The 26846-nt window shown below is 35.6% G+C and overlaps 1 long non-coding RNA gene across 1 annotated transcript; it reads left to right on the forward strand.

Annotated features, from left to right (window-relative positions):
• Positions 1–7521: 7521 nt before the first annotated feature.
• On the forward strand, positions 7522–11598 carry LOC127903036 (uncharacterized). The gene is made up of 4 exons (XR_008055793.1): positions 7522–9659; positions 9752–9971; positions 10128–10488; positions 10615–11598. It is a non-coding gene; the product is annotated as an uncharacterized LOC127903036 (long non-coding RNA).
• The last annotated feature ends 15248 nt before the right edge of the window (positions 11599–26846 follow it).

The raw sequence follows: 26846 nt of genomic DNA on the forward strand, positions 1-26846 counted from the left end.
TCTAGTAACATTCAGTTTCAATTACGGTTGAATGTTGCTAATGTCTGCATATGAATTCGAATGGGAAAGGGGAAACTTGCATTTTACTTGCACTCTGCTCAGGCCTTAGGGTTAATCATGTTCCTTTTGGTGTGTGATCTTTATTTCGAAGTAGTGTGGTGCAACATAAAAGCTAATATCGCATCCAACAATAAACCTCTTTTATTAAAAAAATAGAAACAGAAAATATAATTGAGGTAGGGGGTAGCGAAGTTGGCAACATTAATTAACGTAGATCTCATGTAAATTAGAACATTTTGATCCAGTGTGTCTGAAAAGAGCTTCGGATAGTATTTAATAAGATATTTGCTAAAGAACAGGTAATTGTGCATTGCATGCTATTTCTTCGATTAATTTTTTTCCCAATATTTTAGTTTAAAACCACAGTGACCACATCCAACGTCGTTGGAGCCTTTGGAAATTCGAGTTAGATTTTTTTTTCCTTTTTGGCTGAGGAAATAGAAATTAATGACAGATAAAATAGGAAGAGAAGAAATTGATCAATATCGCGGCAAAGCTTATGTTACAAACACTATATCAAACAGCCAATGCATATAGGTCGCTGATTTTGATATTTCTTAAATTTAATGGGAAAACTATTTTAATGTAAAACGAGGTACAGTCGTAATAAATTTAAACAATTAATAAAAAAATTTAATATTAAAGATTAAGATATATTAAAATGAGAGATCATTAATATAATGAGTAAAAATTCAATAAATATAGAATTAAATAAGTTATAAATTCAATTAAATAAAAATAAAAAAATTATTGAGCAACTTTGTACTAAATTTGCGATAAATATAAATGGAAAACTTCAAGAAAATTAGAGCAATAACCGTGTTGCCTAGCTGCAGCCTGGTTTAAAATAAAACTTTAAAACTTATTGACTTTTTTTTAATTACTATATTTTCTAAGGACTTAAAAATTTATAATCGTAACAAGCTTTGCCCAATATAAATAGGGATTCGCTTGTAATGCAGCTGCTGAATCTTATGCAGCCGCTTTTTATTATTATTTTTAATTAGTTTTATAACAAGAGACCCGTTATCCCTTATTTTAATTTGGTTATGGTGAAAAACATTAAAGCTAAATATCATACAGCTACCCTTATTTTAAATAAATGACAAAATAATCAATTTAAATTATGGAACTACCAAATACCCCCTCACTTTACAAGAAAATATATTTAAAAAATGAGGCATATTTTTTCTCAAAATAAGTGACTAAGTAAATAAACATAATATAAATTATTAAATATCTTTTATTATATTTATAAATTTAATGATATTTTGCATAAAAAAATATCGTATTATTTTATTAATGTTTTGATAGGTCAATGCAATCTAAATATCTAGACCCATAATTTATCAGATTTAGGAAGAAATCAATTCCACAATACGTATAGAGTGATTCAAAACTCTACTCACGCATGAGAATAGTTTTTGTCCAACTATTGGATAATCATCAAACAATTATCTTGTTAATTATATCAAACATTATAATTACTACCAAATATTATTTTATTATTATTATTAATTTAATACTAATGGCCAATATTATTGTATAATATGTATAGACATATATAAGATATCTCAATCTCTTATGTAAATTAATTCATAAAAATATGTGAAATTAATATATTCTTTTATACTGCATATTTTGATGGTTACATTTATTCACTATTTTCAAGTTACACTATTTTCTAAAATACTTATAATGGACTCTTCTATATGTTAAATGTAATGTTAATTTTTTTATCTACTGCTTTTAGTAGTATCATAATTAATGATTTATAATATTAAATTTATTTTTTATGTTGTTAGTAACCATTATTACTTTGTTAGTCAATATTAAATTGATTAAAATAAACTCAACTATGATACTTATTATATCAATATTAGATGTTTATTATTAGAATGTGTATATGGTCTAGAATCTATATATATGATGTTATTTTAATTTTAATAATGTCACTATTTATATTATTCATTTATTAATATTCTTTTAAAGGTAGGGCATATGAGAGTCTAAATATAATTATTAACTCTTACCTTCCACATGATTTAACTTGGGACATATACCATATTTTCATAAATAATTACATTTATATCTTTTTGGATAATTATGCCCTATGATCATGGTGACATAAATTCACAATGTAATTATCAATGTAACAAAGATAAATATTATTTTTTTATTAGTTAGCGTAGCGACAACTAAATTTTCTCCTTATCCATGTGAGTGAGTTTGAACCCTTAACCAAGTGGCACCCACAATAATAATTAAAATTTGAATACAACTAATAATGTCGTATTTATTATATTTATTGTTATATATTTTAAGCATGACACTATTACTATTTTTTAGATAATAAAATCAAGGGTCACTAAAATAGAGCAATTAAAAATAAGTGGCATTTAGCACAAGTATTCACGGATTAGATTTTGTGAATTGGACATCAATCGATATCCGATCCATGATTTTGCGAATTATAAACTTTCAATCCAATCTAATCCATGAATTGATGAAATTCATTGTAAATCCAGCTCATACCTTTGGGGATAACCCAATTCATATCCAATCCACCATTTTATTGATTGGTTTACAGATAAAATTTTTTTAATTGTGTCCAATCCATGAACTAATTAAATAAAAAAGCCTAATATAGAAATAATGTTACTACTGATTAGATTCATAATTGAATAAGATTTAAATAAATTAATTGTCTAAATAAAGCGAGAAGAATACATTCAAAATTTTAATATAACACACTGAGAAGGAAAATACCACATTTGTTTATATCAATCCATGAACATTAGCTAAAATTATCTATCTAAATCTATACAAAAGTTGAAACTTGAGAGTTTGGATGATTTGTCAAAATATCCTCCTATAATTTGTCAAAAATGCTTTAGAATTTGTACTATTTAAGAAGTTATATTTGTTTATTTAATTTTTTTTATTTTGTAATATTATTGGATAATATATAATATGGTATTAATTTATCTTAACTTATTTATCCATTAGTAATTAGTAATGACACAATTATAAATTTTATTTTTTAATTAAATAAATATATTTTTTACAGATTCATGGATTTTTGCATATTTGCATAAGCAAATTTATATCTAATCCATTAATTGTGGATTTTTAAATTTTCAATCTAATCTAATCCATCAATCTACAGATTGAATTTTTATGGATCGGGTTTTTGCGAATCAAATATATTGAGCAGATTGGATTGGATTTTGAACTCTCCTAGTATTTAGAATATAAATTATAAAAATAAGTATAATCATATTAAATTAATTTACTAAATCAAGTAAATTAAAATGAAATGAATAATTTTTCATTTAGGCGGGCAAAACTGCCACTAAATGAAATACTAACAAAATTTATTTTTAATGTATAAAATTGAAAATTTTTAAATTTTTATTAAAAGTATAAATACTTCATATTTTGCTTCATGAGAAATCCTAGCCGCTTTAACTAAAATTCTTCAATTGATCTTTGTTAAAATAGTAAGGGGTGCAAACATAATTCATCTTATTGATATTATTGTTATTAAAAAAAATATTATTATTAGTTAAAAAAGGACCTGGAACATGCACCGATGTTGTCAAAATATAATGAAAATAATAGGAATATAAAACCATGATAAGGTGTAAAAGAGTAGGAAAACTTAACCTAAAAATGGGATCAATTTAATAAAAAGCTGAAATATTATTAAAAAAAAAGGAATTTATAAGGTGAACTTAGAACATCACCCAAAATATTGGAATACACATAAAAGAGTAGGAATATGTAACAAAAAGATCGTGAAAATAAAGTGGAAATCGATTAATGAAAAGTGGGGGTACCAAAAAATAAACTTGAAACGTCCACTCAAAATATTAGAATTCAATGTAAAAGAGTGGGAATATAGAACTAATCAATGGTGATAAAAAGAGTGGAAGAGCTCAACCCAAAAGTTTGAACAAGTTAGTAAGAATTTGATAAATTCTAATGAGAAGTAGAGATATAAAAAATGAACTTGAAACATCTAAATAAAATATTGCAATTCAATAAAAAGAGTAGGAATATAGAACCAAAATGTGGCAGAAAAAAAGTTGAAGAGATTAATTCAAAAGTTGGAATAACTTATAAAGCAATTGATAAATTCCAATTAGAATTAGGGATCTTAAAAATAAACTTAAAATAACAGCCCAACATGTTAGAATTTAGTAAAAAGAGTAGAAATATATAACCAAACAGTGATGGGAACCAAAGTTGAAGAGTTTAACCCAAAAGTTGTAACTACTTACCAATAATCTGATAAATGATAACAATAAGTAGGAATTTAGAAAAATGAACTTGACACATGCTCTTTGCTGGAATTCAATTAAAAGAGTAGGAATATAGAACCAAAAAGTGGTGGAAACAAGAGTTGAAGACTTAACCTAAAAGTTGGAATAGAGTCATCAAGAATATGATAAATCCAACGGTGAGTAGAGGTTTAAAAGATAAACTTAAAGCATCCACACAAAATCTAAGAAGTCAATCAGAGTATAAATATAGATCTAAAAAGTGGTGGAAACAAGAGTTCAAGAATTTGACTTAAAAGTTAGAAGAACTTACCAAGAATCCGATAAATTCCAACAGTAAAAATAAACTTGAAATATCCACGCCAAATGCTGGAATTCATTGAAAAGAGTAAGAATATAGAACAGAGTTAAAGATCTTAACTTAAAAGTTGAAATAACTTACCAAGAATATAATAAAATGCGAAGGGAAATAGAGATATAAAAGTTGAACTTGATATATCAACCAAAATGTTGGAATTCAATAAAAAGAGCATGAATATAGAATTAAAAATTGGTGGGAATAAGAGTTAAAAAGTTTAACCCAAAAGTTGAAATAACTTACCAAAAAATTGCTAAATATTTACGAGAAGTAAGGATTTAAAAACTGAACTTGATATATGTACTCAAAATATTGAAATTCAATAACAAGAGCAGGAATATGGAACCAAAAAGTAGTGGAAGATAAGTTGGAGTAACTTATCAAAAACTAGATAATATCTAAGAGAATATAGGGATATAAAAAGTAAACTTGAAATATCCACCTAAAAAGTTGGAATTTGATGAAAAAAATAAAAATATGAAACAAAAAAGTAGTAGGAAAATGAGTTAAAATAACTTACCAAAATTTAGATAAATCACAAATGAAAATAGGAATTTGAAAAATAAACTTGAAACATATGCTACAGATATTGAAATATGAAAAATTAAGTAGGAATATAACTATTTTGTGACTTATCTATAGTATTTTTATAATTTTTATGCTATTTATAAGTTTAAAATTATTACAATCTTTTGCCTCATATAATTACAATTTTATCTTTTTTTGTCTATTTTTCATAATTTTTTCACATTAAAAATAAGTAAAAATATAATGTTTATACCGGTTAAAAATCGCTTGTACCGGTTGGTGCACGGAGCTGTATGAGATAGGGCATTGCATGGTAGGTTGACTCTATTTTATAGAGCATACCTTTTAGTTATATAAAAAGATGTGAAGTGTAATCATGTGGAGTTGGCAGAAATAATCGATATATGCAAATCGGTATGGTCAACACAAAACATTCAAATGGCCAAATATTACAAACAGAACAGATCTCAGCCTCAGCCTCACAACCTTCAATCTTAATCCATTGTAACAGTTGATTTCTTTCAAAATTTCAGCATTAACTATATGAATAAATAAAGCGAATATGAATAATAATGTAAAGTGGAAAAAAAGAAATTAATCTAAGTTATTTTATGCAATGATATTGTGAAATCTCACTTGAATTTTATTTTGAAAATTTATAATTTTATATCAGGCACATGATGATTAACGCAAAAGAATTCTAATAACAGAATTCATGCATGAGGGGAGAGTTTGATTTTATTAGTGATAGGCATGTGAAGTTATATATATATATATAAACCATCCCAAATGATGTAATATGTGATGTATCATTTGTACTTAATTGATTTTTACAAGTACCAACGAATTAATTATATTATCATGCCATTTATTTGATGTGTGTCACATTATTTAAAAGAGTACTACTAAATGTCTAGAACGGCAAGAGATAGACGAGTGAATCTCTCACATTTTTATGATTTAAAAAATTAAAAAATTAATAAAATAATAAAGAATTAAGATGAAATCGAAACAAAATCTCTTATCAGTTTATCCTCACTCCATCTTCGCAAAGTACCTTCCCACTCTCAAATGACTCTCTTGAACAGGACCGTTGCCAATGACGACATGACTATCGACGATGACATGACCCCTGCCACCATGCCGACAACAACATAATCATTGCCAAAGGTATTTGTTTGCGGCTGATTTTGGGTCAATGAAAGAAAACCACAAAACCAAACCAAGAACAATAAATTTATTTTTGTCGGGGAGTGGGGTGCCTCGCTTGTTCGACACGTGCGAGCTGTTTAGGCTTTCTGTGGAGTGTAGGAGGATTGAGATGGCGATGGATATGGAAGGGGTCTGACTTCAGGTGCGGAGGGCTGGCAAAAATCATCTTAAACCTGCGAAACAACCAAAAAGCGGTCAGAGGTGGAGCCGGGGGTGGTCGACGACCAAACTCTGATACTCAAGTCACAGTTGGGTTATCTCAGGTTAAAGAGCTTGCAAGCTCTCGATAATAGAGGTCTTAAGGTTGAAGAAACCTTAGTTTTTCCTGGTGTGTGTGTTAACTTAATAAAAATTAAACTTGAGTATTTATATGGTATACTCCGGTCGCCGCACCACCTAGCATTATACTATTGGCGTTCCCTGCTGTCATGTCATGAATATTCTTATGTTCATGTGTATGGCAGCTTAGGCGTTTCAAAAATATTCATGGAGAGCAAGTTTGAGGCATATTCACGTGCTAGGCGTAATGGAGTGGTCCCGCGTACCTCTGCAATTCCATTGTAATTTTGCAGGTGTGGCAGGAAAAGCTGGCGGTCCCAACTGTCATAATATCAAACTTTTGGCTGATTCACTAGCGTGACAGGCGGTTATCTCCTCTTTTGTAGCACAAGATTTCCTCACCGATTCCTTATTTTTTGACACGTATTCAGCAGATCTATTTTAGATTCGGGGCCCACTTATCCCTTAACATTTTTCTAAAGACTTTTTGTACCCTTACATGGTGTACTCGAGGTACCCCCGGAATACCTAGTGTACCTTGGGTACCCAAGGTTCCCGAAGTAAGCTAATTTCTTAAATATCGATACGTGGTGCTTCATCATTGGCCTCATGTTTCCTTCCCAAACAACATCCCCATAGTTTCTTTGTGGCGAATATAACTGAGGCACAAGAAACTGTTGGAGGAATTGCACATGACACGTGGCGATATTTGACCTTTATTTATTTATTTTTTATTTTTACAAACACTAAACTGATGCTTGTCTTTATGTCTCTCCAGCTTCTCTTGGGAAGTGTTAATCGCTTGACACATAATTTGAATTTGAAAACACCCTTTCTGCAAAATAAATTTGACCTCTCTTTTTATGAGGTACGATTTGTCAGGTTTAATTAAAACATGTTCCTCTCCTTTTATGTTACCACTTTATTTTGAAAATCCCAAAAAATCTCTCATTAAGTTTAATTGCTTCCAGTGGCTTCTTCTTGCTCCCTGGCTTTCATCTTTTCCTTAGCTTTATTTCTCATTCCTTTTTGGCTTATCGTCTTTTTCTTTAGTTCGTCTTCTCCTGGGCTCCATTAATATTCCATAAACAGGTAAAAAATCTTGTTTTATTTCTCTTTTTCCTTTTTTTTTAAAATGCCTTTTCATGTCTCATTTTCCATAGTTTCTTTCATTTTTTTCTCTTTCTTTCTCTTTTCTTCTTTCTTCTTCTGGTCAACTCTCGTTTTCCTCTCTTTTTTCTTTTTTCTTTTTCTTTCCTTTCTTTTTCTTTTCTCTTTCTCCTTTTCCTTCCCTCTCGATTGCACTTCTCTTTGCGCGTTTCCGGCGGACTCTCGGCGGTTGTTGCAGTGGTCTTCGGCGCCCGATCTGTCCGGCACGCGGCTATGTCTCGTGACTTCTGGCGGGTTTGGCGCGGTACTTCTCTCCCCCACATTGGCTTCCTCGCTTTTTTTCTTCTTTTTTTTTTGGCCGACTATTCTTCTCCTGGCACATTTTCGGAGGGACTTTCGGCAATCGTTGTTGCGGTTTTCAATGCTGAATCCAGTCGACAGTGGGTTGCAGCTTCCGACGGGATCCGTTCTTCCTCTACTGCGTTTTTTTCCTGTCTCCCTCTTTTTTTTTTATCATCTTGACTCCTTCATTTTTTTTAATCATCCAGGCTCCCTTTTTTTTTTTTAATCATCCATACTCTTTTTTTTTATCACCTTGACGGCTTCTTATTTAAAAAAAAAAAAATCTCTAACGAGTTTCATTGTGCCCATGACAGCTTCTGCACAGCTTCATCTTTTAAGCAATTTCTTGCGATCCACGACTTTTCTTGGCGGTTTACAATCTCTTTATCTTCAAATTTACGTTCTTTGGCGACTTCAATTTACTACTCTTGATATGAATTTTTATATCTATTTCAGTTTCTTTATTCTGAAAAATACTGTTGTGGCTTTGTTTCTTGATTTCATGCAAAGTGTTGGTACTTTTTCTTTTTGTTTATGCTTTTATTGGTGGATCTTGGTGTTTCACTTGTGATAAATGAGGTCTAAAGTTGTGAGGGCATGTTTTGATGTGGAGATTTCTTTTCAACTTGTGTATTGTGTTTTTAGGGGAATAAGATGGGGAGAAAAAGAGTTGGGATAAGGGGTCGAAATATTGTTGACGATTTGGGTGGTGAGGAGGCCCTATGTTCTGAGTCAGCCCCTTTTGTATCCATTAGTGATGACAATAGGTCTCCTTCGGGTAGCCCTAAATTGTCTTGAAATGATCCTCGTAGTAAATCTAAAACTAGGGGGAAGCAACCGGTTAGGGCAGCCTGTAAGAAAATCCATGCAAAAAATTCCAGACCCAAATCTCATACCCCTGTCAGCATCCCTGAACCTCCCGTGGTCTCCCCCTCTGTCTCTGTAGCTCATAAGCTCTATTCACTAGGGGGTAGGCCAGCTACTTCAAGAGATTTAGAAAGGGTTAGAGTTAAATATAATATACCTCCTTCTGTCCGCCTTAGGGTATCTCGCAAGGGTAAGCAGCCCGAGCACCCCCATTCTGAGAGTGTAGCCCTTCATATTGACCTTTTTCAACTTAGGTCTCTGTTTGCCTCTTCAGCCATTTTTTAGAAAAATATTCAATGAGATGCAGATTACGCCCGGACATTTATCTTTACCCAGTTGGAGATTGCTCTCGGGTTTGGAGGTTCTGTGGCTGGATATATTTGGGGAGGATATTTCTTTCAGATATCTGAGGGGGCTTTATCAGTTAAAGAAACCTTCTAGTTTATCTGTAGCTTATTTTACTACTTGATGGTTCTTGGTAGTTTGGTGAGACCGGATCCCTTGCTGAAAAGGGGCTATAAATATGGGTGGTTTGTGGCTAAAGGTGAGTGGGGGAGGAGTATACCAGCAGGGAATGAAGTTGTGCAAGTTCGGAACTTCTTCAATAAAGATAATATGTATTTATTTCCTCATCTCTGCCTTTTTTATGTATATATACATGTCTCGCATGAATTTTCTTCTTATTCGTTGTTTCTTGGGGCTTTTTCAGACATCACTTGGTCTAAAGGGACATGCCCAGTTCATGAAGTGGGGAGAAAAGTGAGTGGTGTCATAGAGAAATTACGGTCTTTCTAGAGTGAGGGTGATGTTCTGAGCACTACCCGGCTGGCGAGAGCTGGTTTGACTGAGGAGAGTCTTCCATCTTCTTTGGGGGACGATTCACGTATGGCTATATGGTGTTGCTGGGGTACCTTGCCTTCACTGGTTCTGTGGGTTGCCCCATCTTTACACAAACTTTTTTTTTTTTATTTTGGCAACCATATCTTATTTTTCTTAATGTGTCTTTTCGCCTATGACGATTCTGATGTTCATTTTTCTGATCCATCTCTCAATCTCACTTTTTTTTTTTGCTTGATGTTGGATAGGTATGGACCATTTCGCCGAAGATTTCGACGCCTTCTTCAGTCACATGAGCGGCAGCTCATCCAATACCTTGGGTACCTCAACAAATGGTTTTTGACCTCCCATCGTTCCAGACGCCAAAGACAAATTGCATGTTTCCTCTTTTGGGAGTTCTCAGGGTACTTCGGCTACCCACAACAGGAAGCTTGGCTCTCTATTCACGGTTCTTGGAGATCTTATGGAGGGTGAGCTTGACCCGGTGGCAAACAAGCGAATATCTCATCTGGCCGATTGCTTCCTCCATTCCTCCGAGTGCATTTCTACAGACATGACCATGGAGGCGGATAGATTGGACTTAAATGAGCGCTCAAGGCTTGTCATGACGTGAGTGCCTTTCTCTTTATATATATATATATATATATACCATCCTGACTCATTTTTCTTCTCTTTATTATTATTATTATTATTATTATTATTATTATTATATATATATATATATATTCTGTGTAGGCGGCCGTCTACCTTAGTCACAGTCTCCAAGATTTTAGTGGCACCTCGGCTGCACATACCGAGGTAGAGAAGTTGCGAGGTGAGATCAGACTCGGCCAGTCTCAAGAAGAGAAGCTTGGAGAGGTGGTCATGGCTTTGCAAAGGCACTTGGACGACCACACCCAGGAGAACAGTCGAATGTCTAAGAAGTTAGAAGAGGTGGAGTCTAAGCACGACAAGCTATTATCTCGCCAACAGGAGATGATGGACAAAGCTTTTACTCTCATCATGACTGAGGTCTGGAGCGTCGACCCAGAGCCGGTGGTACCCCGGGTGGAGAAATGGGTGGATAAATCGGTCATCCTGAAAGCGATCGAGGACAAGAGGGTAACTCAGGCTCCACTATCTCACAGCCCACAGCAGTCTTCTGGGGTACCCTAGGTACCCCAAGCGAATCTCTCTTCTGTTGCTGTTGTTTATGAGGGTAGCAACTCTTTAACGGCGGGTGTTCCTGCTGATGCCCTTCGTTGAGGGGAGCGGTGAAGAGGATGTTCCCCCTTCTGCGTGATCCTACTTGTTATTCAGAGTTTTATCCCGAGATGTTTCAGCAGTTTTCTTTCTTTGCTTCTGTACCTTTTGTAGTATGGTATCCCCCCTTGATATGTTGGGATAGTTGTCTTTTGGAAGATTGCCTTAGCAATCTCGCTACTTGTTCACATTAAACTTCCGCAATAAACTTGATTTGGCATGCCATTGAATTCCTTGCTTATGATTAATTTGTGTAGACTTGTGGGGGTTCCTCGGGTATCCCAGGTACCCCCTGATCTGTTTTTGGTGATTTGTCGAGATTTTCGTAGATATGCTCGCTGCTCGTCTTAATAAAGATTATGGCGTATCTCAAATAATTTAATAATTCTTGCATCATCATAATATAAAATGAAATTCATAATTGGCGCAACGAGGATGTAAATAAAGATTATGACGTATCTCAAATAGACTTGTGGAGTTTCCATGGGTAACCCAGGTACCCTATTTTTTTTTTTTTTTGTTCGGGGACCTTCTTGGCCCCCTTTCTTACAGAAATGGTCAAAAACATGCTTGTTTTGCCATCTGCTTCTGGTCAATATTTAATGAAATAATGCGAATAGAAGTGCATGCTTGCCTACCTCATTTCTTTTAGGCATCTAACTCTTGTGATTGCCATTTGTCTATTCTTTAATTGGCTCAAGTTAAAGAATGGAGGTGTGGGCGTGTGTATACCTTAACGAAGTCTCATGGCACTAGGGTATGCTGGTTTACCTCGCCCTCGGTCTTCTCTGACCCTCCCTCTTTAAATTTGTTGTATTCTTTCTTATTGACTTTTACTTTGAACAGATCTGAACAAATCTTCATGATCAAATCAGGTCAGTTACCCCAGGTACCTCAAATTATCTTGAAATGGAGTAATTATAGTTGAAAGGTGTATACAAGACATGACGTACTAAGATAGAATCACATTAATGGTGAAAGTTTAACCATAATCACATTCGGTAATCAAAAGGAGAACATTACATAAGCCTAACTCATTGTCCCAATGAGAATAGGAAACTGTATAGATATCCACTCTCTGGGACTTAGGGAATTAAAAATTTCACTTGCACATGTAGGGTACCCTAAGTACTTTTTATGGCTTTACCACATAACACACATAGTAAAGAAAATATGAGATAGATAAAGTGAACGATAAGGTTTAAGACACTGTCCTCATATTAGTAGTACTTTCTTAGCATTGCGGCGTTCCAAGGATGCTTGACGATTATTCCATCCATGTGAAGTAGCCTGTACACCCACAATCCTACCAGCTTGTCTATGCGATATGGGTCTTCCCAATTTGCTTCGAAAAAGACCTCCGAGGGTATCCGAGTGTTCTGAGTTACCCTTCGTAGTACTAAATTCTCTTTCTTGAATGATCTGGGGGGTACCCTTTGTTATATAAATCTGAAACGCGGTGTTGGTATATTGCAACCTTCAATTCTGCTTTAGCCTTTTTTTCTTCAACAAGATCAAGAATGGATGCAATTACAGAGGCATTCTCGGCTTCATCGAAGTATGCGGTTCTGTGAAAGGGTATCCCGATTTCTGCTGGAATGACCACACCAGTCCCTAATGCTAGAGAAAATAGGGTTTCCCTGGTTGAAGTATTCTAAGTTGTCCGAGAGGCCCAAAGAACGCCGGGTAGCTCGTCTACCCAAGCTCCATTCCTTTCCTCCAGCTTCTTTTTTAGGATATCATTGATGATTTTTTTGATGGCTTCCACCTATCCATTATATTGCGGGTGAGCCAGAGAAGCAAATCGGTTGGCTATCCGAAGCTCCGAGCAGAAACTCTGAAATTTTTTATTATCGAATTGCTTCCTGTTGTCGCTGACAATTGCATTAGGGATACCATATCTGCATATAAGGTTCCTCCAAACGAAATCAGTGGTTTTTCTCTCGATAATACTTGCCAACGGCTTCGTTTCTACCCACTTTGTGAAATAGTCAACGACTACAATTGCATATTTATCTTGCCCTCTCCGGGTTGGCAGTGGGCCAATGAGATCTATACTCCAAACAACAAATTGCTACGGAGAAGACATGACAGTTAACTTTTCTGGTGGAAAGTGGGGTACCTTGGCAAATCTCAGGCACTTATCATAACTCTTGACCATGTTTTTAGCATCCTCCCGCATCGTAGGCTAATAAAATCCTTGACGAAGGGCCTTTTGTGCCAATGATTGTGGTCTATAGTGGTTACCATAAATTCTTTTGTGTATCTCTCTCATGATATATTCGGCTTGTTCATCTCCCAAGCACTTTAAGTAAGGGAGGGTAAACCCTCTTCTGTATAAGGTATCCTCGATGAGACAATACTGTGCAGCTTTATATTTTAGCCTCCTGCCTTACTCTTGTCTGAGGGCAGATCCCCACTCCTGAGGTACCTTATGATTGGTTGCATCCATGGTACCCCAGCAGTTATCGACCCTAATTCTTCTGGCTCAGGTATATTAACACTAGATGAGGGTATATACTCCGTAGTGATTGGACCAACTGACTGAGTTGCATCAAAGGACGCCATTTTGGCGAGGTTGTCAGCTTCACAATTTTCTAATCGTAGAACTCTTCCCACCTTGACCTCAACAAATTGGGATATTAATTCTCTGGTTCCCCCAATGTACCCCTTCATATTTTCTTCTTTAACATGATATTATGAGTTGATCTGACCGACCACCAATTGAGAGTCACTCTTGATATGAACCATTTTTACACCAAACGCCTTCGACATCCTTAGCCCCGCTATTATAGCTTCGTACTCGGCCTCGTTGTTTGAGGCCTTGAACGCGAATTGCAAAGCATAACATAGCTTTACTTTACCTGGATCGATGATTATTACTCCCGCACCACTTCCGTGCGAGTTGGAGGAACCATCCATATAAATTTTCCAAATGTATTGTTCTTTAATAGCTGGTGTAGTTTCGCTCAAGTACCCCGGGATCTCCTCACCCCCAGAATCATTGGCGAATTCTACAATGAAATTGGCAATGGCTTGGGCTTTAATAACTGAGCGTGGCTTGAAGATGATGTCAAACTCACTCAATTCAAGAGACCAGCGAAGAAGTCTTTCGAACATGTCCAACTTCTAGAGAATTTGTCGAAGGGGAAGGTTTGTTACAACAGCAATGGAGTGGGCCTAAAAATACGGTCGGAGTTTCCTTGGAGAGATTATCAAAGTCAAAACCTGTTTCTTTGTGGCGGGGTACCTCTTTTTCGCATCCACCATTACCCTACTGGTGTAGTATATAGGCCGTTAGACCCAATCTGCATCTTCTCTAAGCAACACATTGCTAGTGGCGTGCTCGGAAACGGTGAAGTACAACAGAAGCACTTCTCTGGGCTTAGGCTTGGCGAGCAACGGCGAATTAACGAGGTACTTCTTTAACTTATGAAAAACCTCTTCACACTCAGCGGTCCATTGGAGCTTCTTTCCCTCTTTCAAAGATTTAAAAAATGGCTTGCACTGCTCGGTGGCCTTGGAGATGAAACGACTTAAGGCGGTTATCCGGTCAGCTAAGCTTTGGACTTCGTTGATAGTACTTGGTGACTTCATCCCAAGAACCGCTCGGATTTTGTTGGGGTTAGCCTCAATTCCCCACTGTTGCACCATGAATCCAAGGAATTTACCCGAGGTCACTCGAATGCACATTTCTCAAGATTTAGGCGCATATGATGCTTTCTCAAAATATTGAAGGTGTCTCTGAGATGTTCAGCGTGATCACTAGCGTACACTGACTTTGTTATCATATTAACGATGTATAACTCCATGGTACGACCGATTTGCTGTTTGAAGACCTTGTTCACCAAACGCTGATGGGTGGTGCCCGCATTCTTCAAACCAAAAGGCATAACCTTGTAGCAGTACAACCCACGATTGGTGATGAAGGTCGTTCTATCTTGATCGGGCTCGTACATTGGAATTTGGTTGCACCTGGAGAAAGCATCCATGAAACTAAACATCTCATGTCTCGCTGTAGCATCGACCAGTTGGTCTACCCGAGGAAGCGAGAAGATATCCTTAGGGCATGACTTGTTTAAATCCGTGAAATCTACACACATGCGCCATTTCCCGTTTGACTTCTTAACCAAAAAAACATTTGACACCCAGTCGGGGTACACCGCCTCCCTAATAAACTCCGCTACTAGTAGTCGGTCCACTTCTTGTTCAATAGCGTCATAGCATTCCTAGTTGAAAGTTCGACGTTTCTGCTTGACAGGCTTATGATGTGGATCGACATTGAGCTGGTGACATGCAATAGAAGGCGGGATACCCAACATGTCTGCGTGAGACCAAGCGAACACGTCAAAGTTTTCCTTTAAAAACTCAATAAGTTGCTCTCGGTGTTGGTCAGAGAGGTTGGAGCCTACTTTGACCATCTTGGTTGGGTCATTATTGCATATCAAAACAGACACAAGATCCTCAATTGGTGCTCCTCACTTTTCATCTTTCGGTATTTGGGGATCCAGAGGTATCTCGACCTCTCCCATTGATGCTGAACTGGGACTTTGGGGTACCTATAATACCCTACGTCTACTTCCATTCTCCCAACTTCTTGCTGATGCTGGGAATTCGTGGACCGTTGAGCTTTCTTTCGTGCAACTCTCCTACGTCTAGCAAGTGCCCGCTTGGATAGGCTGATAAGTGGCCTTGTGCTGACGGGGTACCGCTCTAGGAACATATTGGTGGCAATTTGATAACTCGCCTTCGAGGCGACGAAGTAACACCCTCGAGCCGATTGCTGATCCCCTTTGATTATGATAATTTTTCCGGCAGTTGGAATTTTCGTGGCAAGGTAATGCATGAAGATTACTACTTTAGTTGTTGCTAAAAATAGTCTTCCCAAGATGATATTATAGGCATCGGGATGATCAACAATAAGGAAGTCGATCATATGGACCACCCGGTAGGGTACCTTGCCGATTGTAACGAACAAAGTAATGATACTCTTGGGAATAACCATGTCTCCTGTAAAACCAACGAGTGGCGTGTCACATGGAGTGATCCTTGGCTCGATTAGCAGCTGATCTAGGGCGCTTTTGAAGATGATGTCCACGGAACTGCTGGTGTCCACCAGAGTCCCTGCTACCTTACCGGTGGCAACTTTTAGTGTTATAACCAAAGCATCATCATGGGTGTATGAGACGCATTCCGCATCTTTCTCTGTAAAGAGAATAGGGAAGTGATGGTCAGGTACCTGGGGTACCTTAAAGTGATTTTGACAAGCGAAGGTGACTTTTTTTCTAGGGCGATCCAAGGTTGGTGACTTGCTGTAACGTTTAATGGCCCGTCTAGATTCCCCCGCGAGGGTAGGACCTGCTGCTATCATTTGAACATAAACGCCTTTCTTAGACCCCTGAGGTACCTCAACTTCGGGATTAGGGTTAGCAACTTGTTTACCCTTATCTTGCTCCGAGAACTTCCTAGCCTCCCGCATATCAGCCACAAACTCCTTGAGGTACCCACTCAAAATCAATGACTCAATTTCTTTTCGCAAGTGAAAGCATTCGGCGGTGCTGTGGCCGAAATCTTCATGAAACTCACAATATTTCAAGCTTCGCTTCATATTGGGGTATTTCCAAATTGGGTTAGGTGGGCGAAGCATCCATGTATCCCTAATATGGTAAAAAATATATTTTGGAGATTGATTCAAAGGATAAAAAGAGTCATATCATGGTTTATGAGACGTTTTCTGTTGTTCTGACAGTGGTGGCTTAACATATTGGGGTACCTGGGGTACACCAGGAATATTCAGCCCTCTCCCACGTGGGGTTGGATAAGGTGGGCTGTGTACCCAGGGTGCTCGAGAGGGTACTTAAGGTACCTCGGCTCACTTGGGCTTCTCCTTGCTTTTCACGACTTCGGCTATGTCTTCTTCTCACTTTAGGTAACATTTCTCGTCCATTTCTATTTGTTGTAGAGTTCAAGAACGAGCTTCCCTATATGAAAGAGGGCGGTGCTTTTGAAATGACCGCCATAACTTCCCCAAACGTAAATTCTTTTCAAAATGAGTGAGAGTATGTTGGTGACCAAACGTACCGGTACACAACACCTCTTAATGGAAGCAGGTTATGTACTCGGCTAAAGACTCTGATTCCACTTGCTTGAAAGATGTCATATCTTGGGAGGAAGTATAACCAAACTCATGAACAAAATCTTTTAGGAGCTGGTCTAAGGAGGATACACTACCAGCCTTCAACGATCAAAAGCATGATTTGGCTGGTTCGGTGAGGGTCTGCTGGAACATCCGGCACATAGCATTGTCGCCCACTCCTTTAATCAGTATCTGGTCACGATACAACTCAGTATTTTCCACGGGATCTGAGGTACTCGAGTATTGCTGTATTTGAGACATGGTGAATGCTTCTGGGAGAACTATTGTCTTAATCTTCATGGTGAATAACGAATTATACGCTATTGGTGCTAGAGCACTGGTGGAGTTTTTTTTTTTCAAAAAGGAGCTTCACTTGAGTTTCGAGGTACTCCATTTTTTTCAGGAACTCGCGGGGTACCCCAGGTGCACCTGAGGATGCTGCAATTGTTTGGGAAGCTCTTTTGGCGTTCAACTTGTGCCGCAGATCTTCATGGGCTTTTTGTTTACGTTTGGTACCCTGGCTACTACGAGAATAACAAGAAGCAGTGAAGCATTCTTCCCGAGAGCCTCCGGTTTGAAACTTTGAACAGGTGCCCGATGGCCCATGCTTTGGTCTACTTCCCTCTGGTATTTCAGATCTTGGTATGATCTGCTTCTCTCTGCCTCGAGGCATAACATCTTGAGTTACCGGGGAAGTGGCTGCTTCGGGTACCCGAGATCCTACTGCTCTAAGAATTGCGTGAGCTAAATCTTCAAAGTGTTTATGAGTAACGGGCTCCTCGTCGGGTTGAATACCAGTTGATTCCTTAACAAATTTGCCTTTCTCTAGGTCGGATGCCCTTCTTATCGAGTCACCCCTCTCATCACTGTCGTGGTCCTCCGCTCCATCATGACCTAGCATTAGGTTATCAGCGGGTACGTCGAGTGCCATGGTGGCGCAAGCACACGTACTGATAAGCTTAGCACCGTGTGGAGACTTTTTGCGCGTTCCCCACAGATGGCGCCAATTGTTTGCGGCTGATTTTAGGTCAATGAAAGAAAACCACAAAACCAAACCAAGACCAATAAATTTATTTTTGTCGGGGAGCGGGGTGCCTCACTTGTTCGGCGCGTACGAGCTATTTAAGCTTTTTGTGGAGTGTTGGAGGATTGAGATGGCGATGGATATGGCAGGGGTCTGACTTCAGGTACGGAGGGCTGGCAAAAATCATCTTAAACTTGTGAAACAACCAAAAAAGAGGTCAGAGGTGGAGCCAGGGGTGGCCGGTGACCACACTTCGACGCTGAAGTCAGAGTTGGGTTATTGAGGTTAGAGAGCTTGCAAGCTCTCGATAATTGAGGTCTTGAGGTTGAAGAAACCTTAGTTTTTCCTGGAGTGTGTATTAACTTACTTGATAAAAATTAAACCTAAGTATTTATATGGTATACTCCAGTCGCCGTGCCACCTGGCGTTATACTATTGGCGTTCCATGCTGTCATGTCAGGAATATTCTTATTTTCATGCGTATGGCGACTTAAGCGTTTTAAAAATATTCATTGAGAGCAAGTTTGAGGCATATTCACGTGCTAGGCATAGTGCAGTGGTCCCGCGTACCTCTGCAATTCCGTTGTAATTTTGCAGGTGTGGCAAGAAAAACTGGTGGTCCCAACTGTCATAATATCAAACTTTTGGCTGATTCACTGGCGTGACAGGTGGCTGTCTCATCTTTTGTAGCACGAGATTTTCTCACCGATTCCTTATTTTTTGACACGTATTCAACCAATCTTTTTGAGATTCAGGGCCCACCTATCCCTTGACATTTTTATAAAGACTTTTTATACCCTTACATGGTGTACCCGAGGTACCCCTGGAATACCTAGGGTAGCCAGGGTACCCAAGGTTCTCAATGTAAGCCAATTTCTTAAATATCAACACATGGCGCTTCATCATTGGCCTCATGTTTCCTTCCTAAACAGTATTATTTCATGATCTCTCTCTGACTCACGCACTCGAACATTGGAAAGTGAATACTAAACTAATATTTGCTCCTTAAATATTGGCCGCAAATCAACCTCCCTAAATATTTGCTTTGCCTAAATTTTAAGATCCTAAAACACGATGAAAAGTGAATAGTAATTAGTGAACAGCTCTAATTGTCTGAAGCCAAAGAGTGAAGAATTATCTTTACTTACTATTTGTGTTTTCTATCATGTAATTGCTTGTTTTTTTAGGCCTTGGCTAGGATTCTAGATTGATTTTCTGGGTTTGAGAGGTTTGTTGGGTCTAAAGTTTCTGAGAGCTTTTACATGATGAATCCTGATTGCATTGGAGGTCCTGAACTTAGTGTGTATCTGCTTAGGGTTCAGCTTTCAAAGTTCGAGTTATAATGAAGAGAAAATGAAAAAAACAAAGAAATGGATAACGGGTTAGTTGAGATCTTATCCCCATGTATTTTGCAGCTTTAGGTTTTGGGTAATGGAAACGCAAAAGCATGATAAGATTATAGGATAAATATGGGCAATGAGTATATGAATGTATATGTATTAATTCTCTTTTTCGAAGTGGTAACAAGAGCAAATGTGTTTCTATTTAAGAAACTTTTCTGATCTCTCTGTCATTTTTCTTTTCTTGTGGTTGCTATTATTCATATAAACTCGCTGGTTAAATTGGTTTTATGGCTTCACATTATTCGTGACGTGAGCTTATGTATTGTATTCAATATGATAGCACATAAACAGTCATTGGTACATTTGCTTAAATGTATGTAATGGAGCTTGTCGAGGAAGGTAACTTGTTAGATGGCACATTAATTTTTCTATAAAAGGAGTGATTAGGCAACTATATGATATATGGTGACTGTTTTACCTGGAATCCTTTAAATTTTTTTTTTTTGGTTTTGACCACAAGGTATCCTGGGGAGGGCTTCAACTGTGGGAGGCACCTTTAAGCCCGTACCACAACCCAGACTAGAAGTCCCCCTCGAACTGAGAGGCACAGGTTCTCCTGACAAAGGCGACTTCCCTGCGACTCGAACTGGGGAGCAAACCCAGTCAAGCCACTTAAGGGGACTCCATTGCCAGTGGAGTCAACACTTTATTGGTGGAATCCTTGTAATTTAAATTGTAGAATTCAAACTATTAGGCAAATGCACATGAATTTACCGCAACTCTTTATTAAAGAGCATCTGGAAAAAAAATTTACTGTATTAACTGGGAAAAATACTGATCAATTTGGAGATATAGTAACCTTTAATACTTTTGCTTTAACTTTGCCATGATGCCATTACAAGAAACAGCTTTTAATAAATTGAGAAAACCAGTAGATGCTAAAGCACTAGGATTGTTTGAATGCATTCATTTGCAATTACATCAGGAATATTAGATTTCATTACACTAAGATAATGATTTTTATAGGGATTATATTTATTTTATTCATTTGATTTTGCATCTGTCCTTGAAAAGATGCTTGGAACAGTGCATATCTATGTGGTCCTTAGTCTAAAATATTCTCTATGGGCAGCAAGAAGAACACGTAGAAAGTAGAAACCTCTCCGTTTCAATGTAGATATCCATTGGCAAATAAATTATTTCATTTTTTTGCCGTCAGCCTTTCTATAGGATTTTTTTTCTGGATTTTGATTAAAAAATAAAGTGAAAATTGTTTTGTTTGAGTTGTTTCAGAGTGCTTTGTGTTCTGATGTTTTTTTTTTTTTTTATAGTTTAAGTAGTCTATTAATGACAATATCATCTAGCACAAATAAAAATGAAAACTCATTGTAAATATATAACAAATGTAGTGATCAAATGAAGTTGTTAATGTCACATACAATAAAGAATCCAAATCACAAATTTTAAAAAGGTAGAGGATGTAAGAACTTTCAATGGGCAAATGACTCTAAACCAGCAAAGAAAAAATTTACTTGTTAGTGGAGGAAGTTAGGAAGTTGGCATTGGAAATTGAGTGTTTGTCTGTTAAATTTCAATTGTTTCATAAAGAATTTGAGCATATGCAAGAATATGAAGTGCATATGTGATTGTTTGACGATAAATTTCGAAGGAGGCAAACACCATGATTTGATTTTATTAGAATACTTATGATTGTTGTACTGTACTTTATATTTAAGTGTTATTTCTAAGTTGTTTCAATTTATACTATGTATTGAAAAAAGACTTGTAAACATATATGATAACATTTTCCTTCGAAATATAAGTTTGTGAGTTGTTTCACTTTATTAAGTTTTGAAATTAGATTCATATTCTTGTTTTAATACTAGAAGAACTCAGGGATGACAAAAGGCGGGCTTGGAAAAAGCCCAAGCCCACTTTAAGGGCCTGACTTGGGCCGGGCTCGAACTTTATTTATTTTTTAATTTTTTTTATTATTATAAATTTAAAATAAATTAATTATCAACAAGTTTTTATAATCATAAATAAATTAAAGAAAATGAACATTTCAAAGTAAAATAATAAATAAAGTAAATAAAAACTTATAAATTTAATTTTCTTTAATACTAGATTCTTTAATTCAAACACCCTCTTAATTTATTAACGCATGAGAGAGAGTTTAGTATCATAATTTTAACTTTTTTGAATTATCATTGATTTATAATTTAAGAATTTAAGTTTTCTTTTTTCATTTTTAAGTTACTTTTCAATTTTAATTATTTAAATTCTAATTTATAAATTTATTTTTTAAAAAAAAAAAGTGGGTTTGGGCCTGGCCAGACTTATTTTCTTGAATACTTGTCCAGGCCCTCATTTGTGAGGGTTAGGCCGAAGCCCGCGAGCCTAGGCCGAGCCAGCCCGAGCATTTTTCCCACCCTAAAAGAACTAAAACAATCTTTGTTTTAAATCTTTGTCGGATGTCGAAATAGCATACAACGAGTACAAGCAAATTCAAATTGCAATGATTTATGTCATAAAAATTTATCAAAAAACCACTAGACTAATAAAAGTTACTAGAGAAAACAACAAGCAGTTATTGATGTCAACAGAAACATAATATTCATAGATCAATAATTCATCAGTACAATTCATCTTTTTAAGCCAAATCTAACCGAAATGATAAAGGAAAAAAAATCTGAATAAAATACAAGTCAAACATCAATCATGGTGATCATTATCTTCATTATATTGTTGATGTAGTAATTATTGAAAATTTCCATTTCTAGATCCTTCATAGGTTATCGAAGGAGAAAAATAATGTGACTACAAAGCATACGATGGGACTGATTGTTATTATACAAAAAAAAAATCATATTACGTTTTAGAAATTTGAAAATATAAGTATACATTAAGAAATTGTGATTTTAAGATGACGACTTATTGTGTGCTAATTATAAAAAAATAATTGATAAATATTATTTCCACCAACTTAGGATGGGTAAATAGGTACCTAAGCAAATAAAAAAATATATGTAAAAATCATATTAAAAGTTTTAAAATAAAATTTCCTCATGAATTTAATCCTTACATTATAGTAGCATGAAGCTCCATATTGGTTGACATTTGCATTAAAAGTATTTCCTTCTTGTGATGTCTACATATACTCAACAATATACTTGGTTAAATATTTTCAAAATACAAGAAAATTTTAAAATAAAAATTCATAAACTTACTATGGCCATATTGCTCTGCTGTGTTGAGATCTCATAAGGCGATGTAACATTTTCTTGTAAATCCGGTGAAATTTGGCGAATAATTAAACGAAGACCAACTAAAATTAGAAAACATATATATGTATTTGAACAGACCTTTTTTTTGTGCAGTCTTGTTCTTTTGTACAAGTTTCTTATGAATTAAAGATTATTGATTACATATTCAACATTGTTGTTGTCACAACTTACTTCACCAATAACAGTTTTTTCCATACTTCCACAATAAATTTGGTTAGAGAGATCTTTCATTACTTTGTCGATCTAATCCAATATAAATTTGTAACTATTTTCATCATCAGCAGCTATGTCTACAACCTCAGTGAAAACAGTACACATTTTTTCATATCTCTCCCACTTAATGGATGAATTCTGCATATCATAATTGACTTCTACCATACTATAGCATCTCCTCATTCAACATTGTTACGTATCAACACTGCAAGGACATATCTACAAAGAATCCCCTAAACTGAAACTTTGAACATATACAACTAACTTCACACTCAACTTCTTCAAAAACAGCCCGAAAGCTTCGTTTCTTACCTTGCCCATATGATTCCATAGAATTCAATATATCATAAAACATCAGCACAATTAATTCTTGTGAGAATTCTTTAAACTTAAAAATAGTATACACCTCTTCAACTTACTTCTCCATCACATATCTTGTCACACATTGAGTCTTTTTGCTGAAACACTTGGCATCTGCTTGCCATTGGTACGTACATGCACACGTTAACTAATCATTCTTTTTTTTTTCCAAAAATAGCACCTTTTTTTTTCAATATAAATTAGCCGGCCACTACAATGTACCAATTCATCTTTTCTTCTCAATGTATTTTCATATTGCTTCACAAACTACTCTAAATTTATTTTTGAGGGAACAAACCCATCAAAAAATGCATTCATACTTTTATTTTATTGAGTTGTTGACATTCCTACCCAAAACTTATCTTTCAAATAGCATGGAATCTCACGATGCCTCTCATCAAATAAATCATTTAACTAATCATTGTCCCATAAATCATATATTGTAATCATGTCATGCCAAGCTCCTTCGAACATAGCAAGGCTCATTGAATCATTAACAACAAAAAGCAAAAAAGAAATAATATCTTCACATTCTTTAAAAGCCTCTAACTTCTAAGGCACATTCTTCATTATATGCCATAAACACCATCGATGCCTAGTCGTAGGAAAAACATTCTCAGTTGCCTTTTGCATTACTTTGTCTTGGTCCATTATGACACCAATAAGAGGAGAACCAGACATGCATGATAGCCACACCTCAAATAACCTCATAAATGTCTTCGTATCATCGTGTGAAATCAATCTGCATCTTAATCAAATAGACTGACTACGATGATTAATTTCAACAAAAGGAGCAAATGGAATATCATACTTGTTGGTAAAATATGTGGTGTCAAATGTGATGATGTCTTTAAAATATTTGTAAGCTGCATACTCCTCAAATTTGCACAAAATGGATTCTTTTATCGATTATGCTCATTCAAATTAATGCTAAAAAAAAAATTGCATTCCGCTTGCTTTTCTAAAAGTACTTTAAAATTGACATAGCATTTCCTTTTCCAAGTTATAATCGTCTTACTTTGTCAACATGATTTCCACAATTTTTTTCTAAACACGAGACAATTTCATGCCTGCCAGTTTCAACAACGATACAATTAAAATTCTAAGCAATGTTAATTCTCATACAATCATTCATTTCAATATTTTCTTGCACTTGCACTAATTCTACGATTACAAGGGAAGTACCTAGCTCAATTCATGATTGTGTTGAAGGTTTAAAATTTGAAGAACCCATTTTCCATCTTCATTTAAACAACCTCCAATTTTAGTATCACAACCAACACAATATGTTTAGCTTCGACAGATCAATAGATTTACTTTTCGACTTGTCACTACGGCCAATTGCAAATATCGCGTATTTTAAAATCTCATCACTCCTTTTCTTACTAGTTAGCTTTCTCATAGGAAATGCTTCTTATTTATCATAGGCTTTGTAAAACGCAAACATTTCCTCATACTATCAAATACCTAAGAGTTAGCTCATATTTGTCCGATTGCACATCTTCAATTGCGCGTTCAATTTCTAAATTTTTTATTTCTACAAAATAGTTAACATTTGTATTAAGAATAAGTTATTATAAATTTCTACAAAATTTTTGTCCAACAAAAATTTAGTCCATTAAGTTTCTAGCAATTTAAATTTTAAAAAAAATTCTAAATCAGGTGAAACATAAATCAACCAAAATCAAAGTATTACTCACTAAAAAGGCAACCTCAGGTGCAGAAATAATATGCTGGAAGAATCATATTATTGTTTCAGCATATAATATTAATTTTTCCAAATTAAGTTATCACACAAAGACTTATCATAAATCACAAAATTTAAAATTTTGTACAGAATTATCATTAACATTTATAATAAAAAAAAAGACCCTTACAGAATTCAAATAAAAAAAATTTATATTATTTTGCAAATTTTGATTATGTATCTATGGGTTTTCCCAGAAAATTAATCCAGAATTCCAGCAAAGAATCGAGCCGAAGGTTATTAGTTTAGTAGTCACTCAGCACAAATGGAAAAAATCAAGGCGGAAGCAAGAGTTGTAGAAGGCCAAAGAATTTCTGGAGACTTTCAAATCTTGAAAAACAAGCAATTCCATGATGGAAAATACAAATAGTAAGTAATGATAATTCTTCGCTCTTTGGCTTTAGACAATTAGAGCTCTTCACTAATTGCTATTCACTTTTCATCATGCTTTAGGATCTTAAAATTTAGGCAGAGCAAATATTTAAGGAGTAAATATTAGTTTATTGTTCATTTTCCTATGTACAAGTGCGTGAGCGAGAGAGAGAGATACCGTGAAATAATACCTATGGTCGTCACCGACGGTCGTGTTGTCGTCGACAACTGTCCTGTACGAGAGAGCCGTTCGAGAGAGGGAAAATGTTTGCGAAGATGGAGTGAAGATAAGTTGATAAGGGATTCTCCTTCGTTTTCCTCTTAATTCATTATTTTTTATTAAGTTTTTAATTTTTTAAATTATAAAAAGGGCGAGAGAAATGACAGCACGTAGAGGTGGCAAAAATACCCGTCCGGTCCGGACCCGGACCGTACCTGGGTGTTGCGGATCGGGTAATACCCGGCCCGGGTATGAAGCCGGGTCGGTCTTGGGCATCACTTGATAAACCCAGAACCCGGATTTTATTTAAAAAAATTATAAAATATATATTATTTTAAATATTTTATATTTATTTGACTTATTTATTATACATATATAAAGTTTTAAACACTTAAAGTTTATATTTTCATGTCAAATTTTATTGAAATAAATTTAAAACTTATAAAATTACCAAAAAATAAAAAATATATACACATAAAATATTAAAAAATATAAAATCCGGGTACTCGGATTAAAACCCGGCCCGGACCCGGACCCGGACCCGGACCGGTTGCATCCGGGCAGGGTCCGGTCATGGCAATACCCGAACCCGACTCGGGGTTTTGCCATCTCAGCATGTACTGTCGTATCTCTTTTCTTTCTCTCGTCATTCTAAATTTTTGTATTTAAAATATTCCATTGAAGAAAGAAATGAATTCATCCTTTTGCTTTTGTTTTTGTTTTTTTCAAATACATCCTTTTGTTTTGCAAGGAAAGATAGAATAACTAATTTCAGCTCACCTTTTCTTCCTCAGGACGAGTCAGATTGTTAAAGGTCGTTTTATTTTATCAACTTTATGTTATCCTTAAAATAGCTACAATTTATTTTTAAAAATTTTAAAAAAATAAACATATATAATTTGGGGAAAAAATTTAATAAAAAAAGTGTAAAAGATGGCTCACAGTCCGAAATCTGTCCGAAATATTGTTGCAGAGCAGAGGCTTACTGCTACATTGAAAGAAAACCTTAAAAGAATAGACTAG

The sequence above is a fragment of the Citrus sinensis genome, chromosome 6, assembly GCF_022201045.2.
Source record: "Citrus sinensis cultivar Valencia sweet orange chromosome 6, DVS_A1.0, whole genome shotgun sequence".
Lineage (NCBI taxonomy): Eukaryota > Viridiplantae > Streptophyta > Magnoliopsida > Sapindales > Rutaceae > Citrus > Citrus sinensis.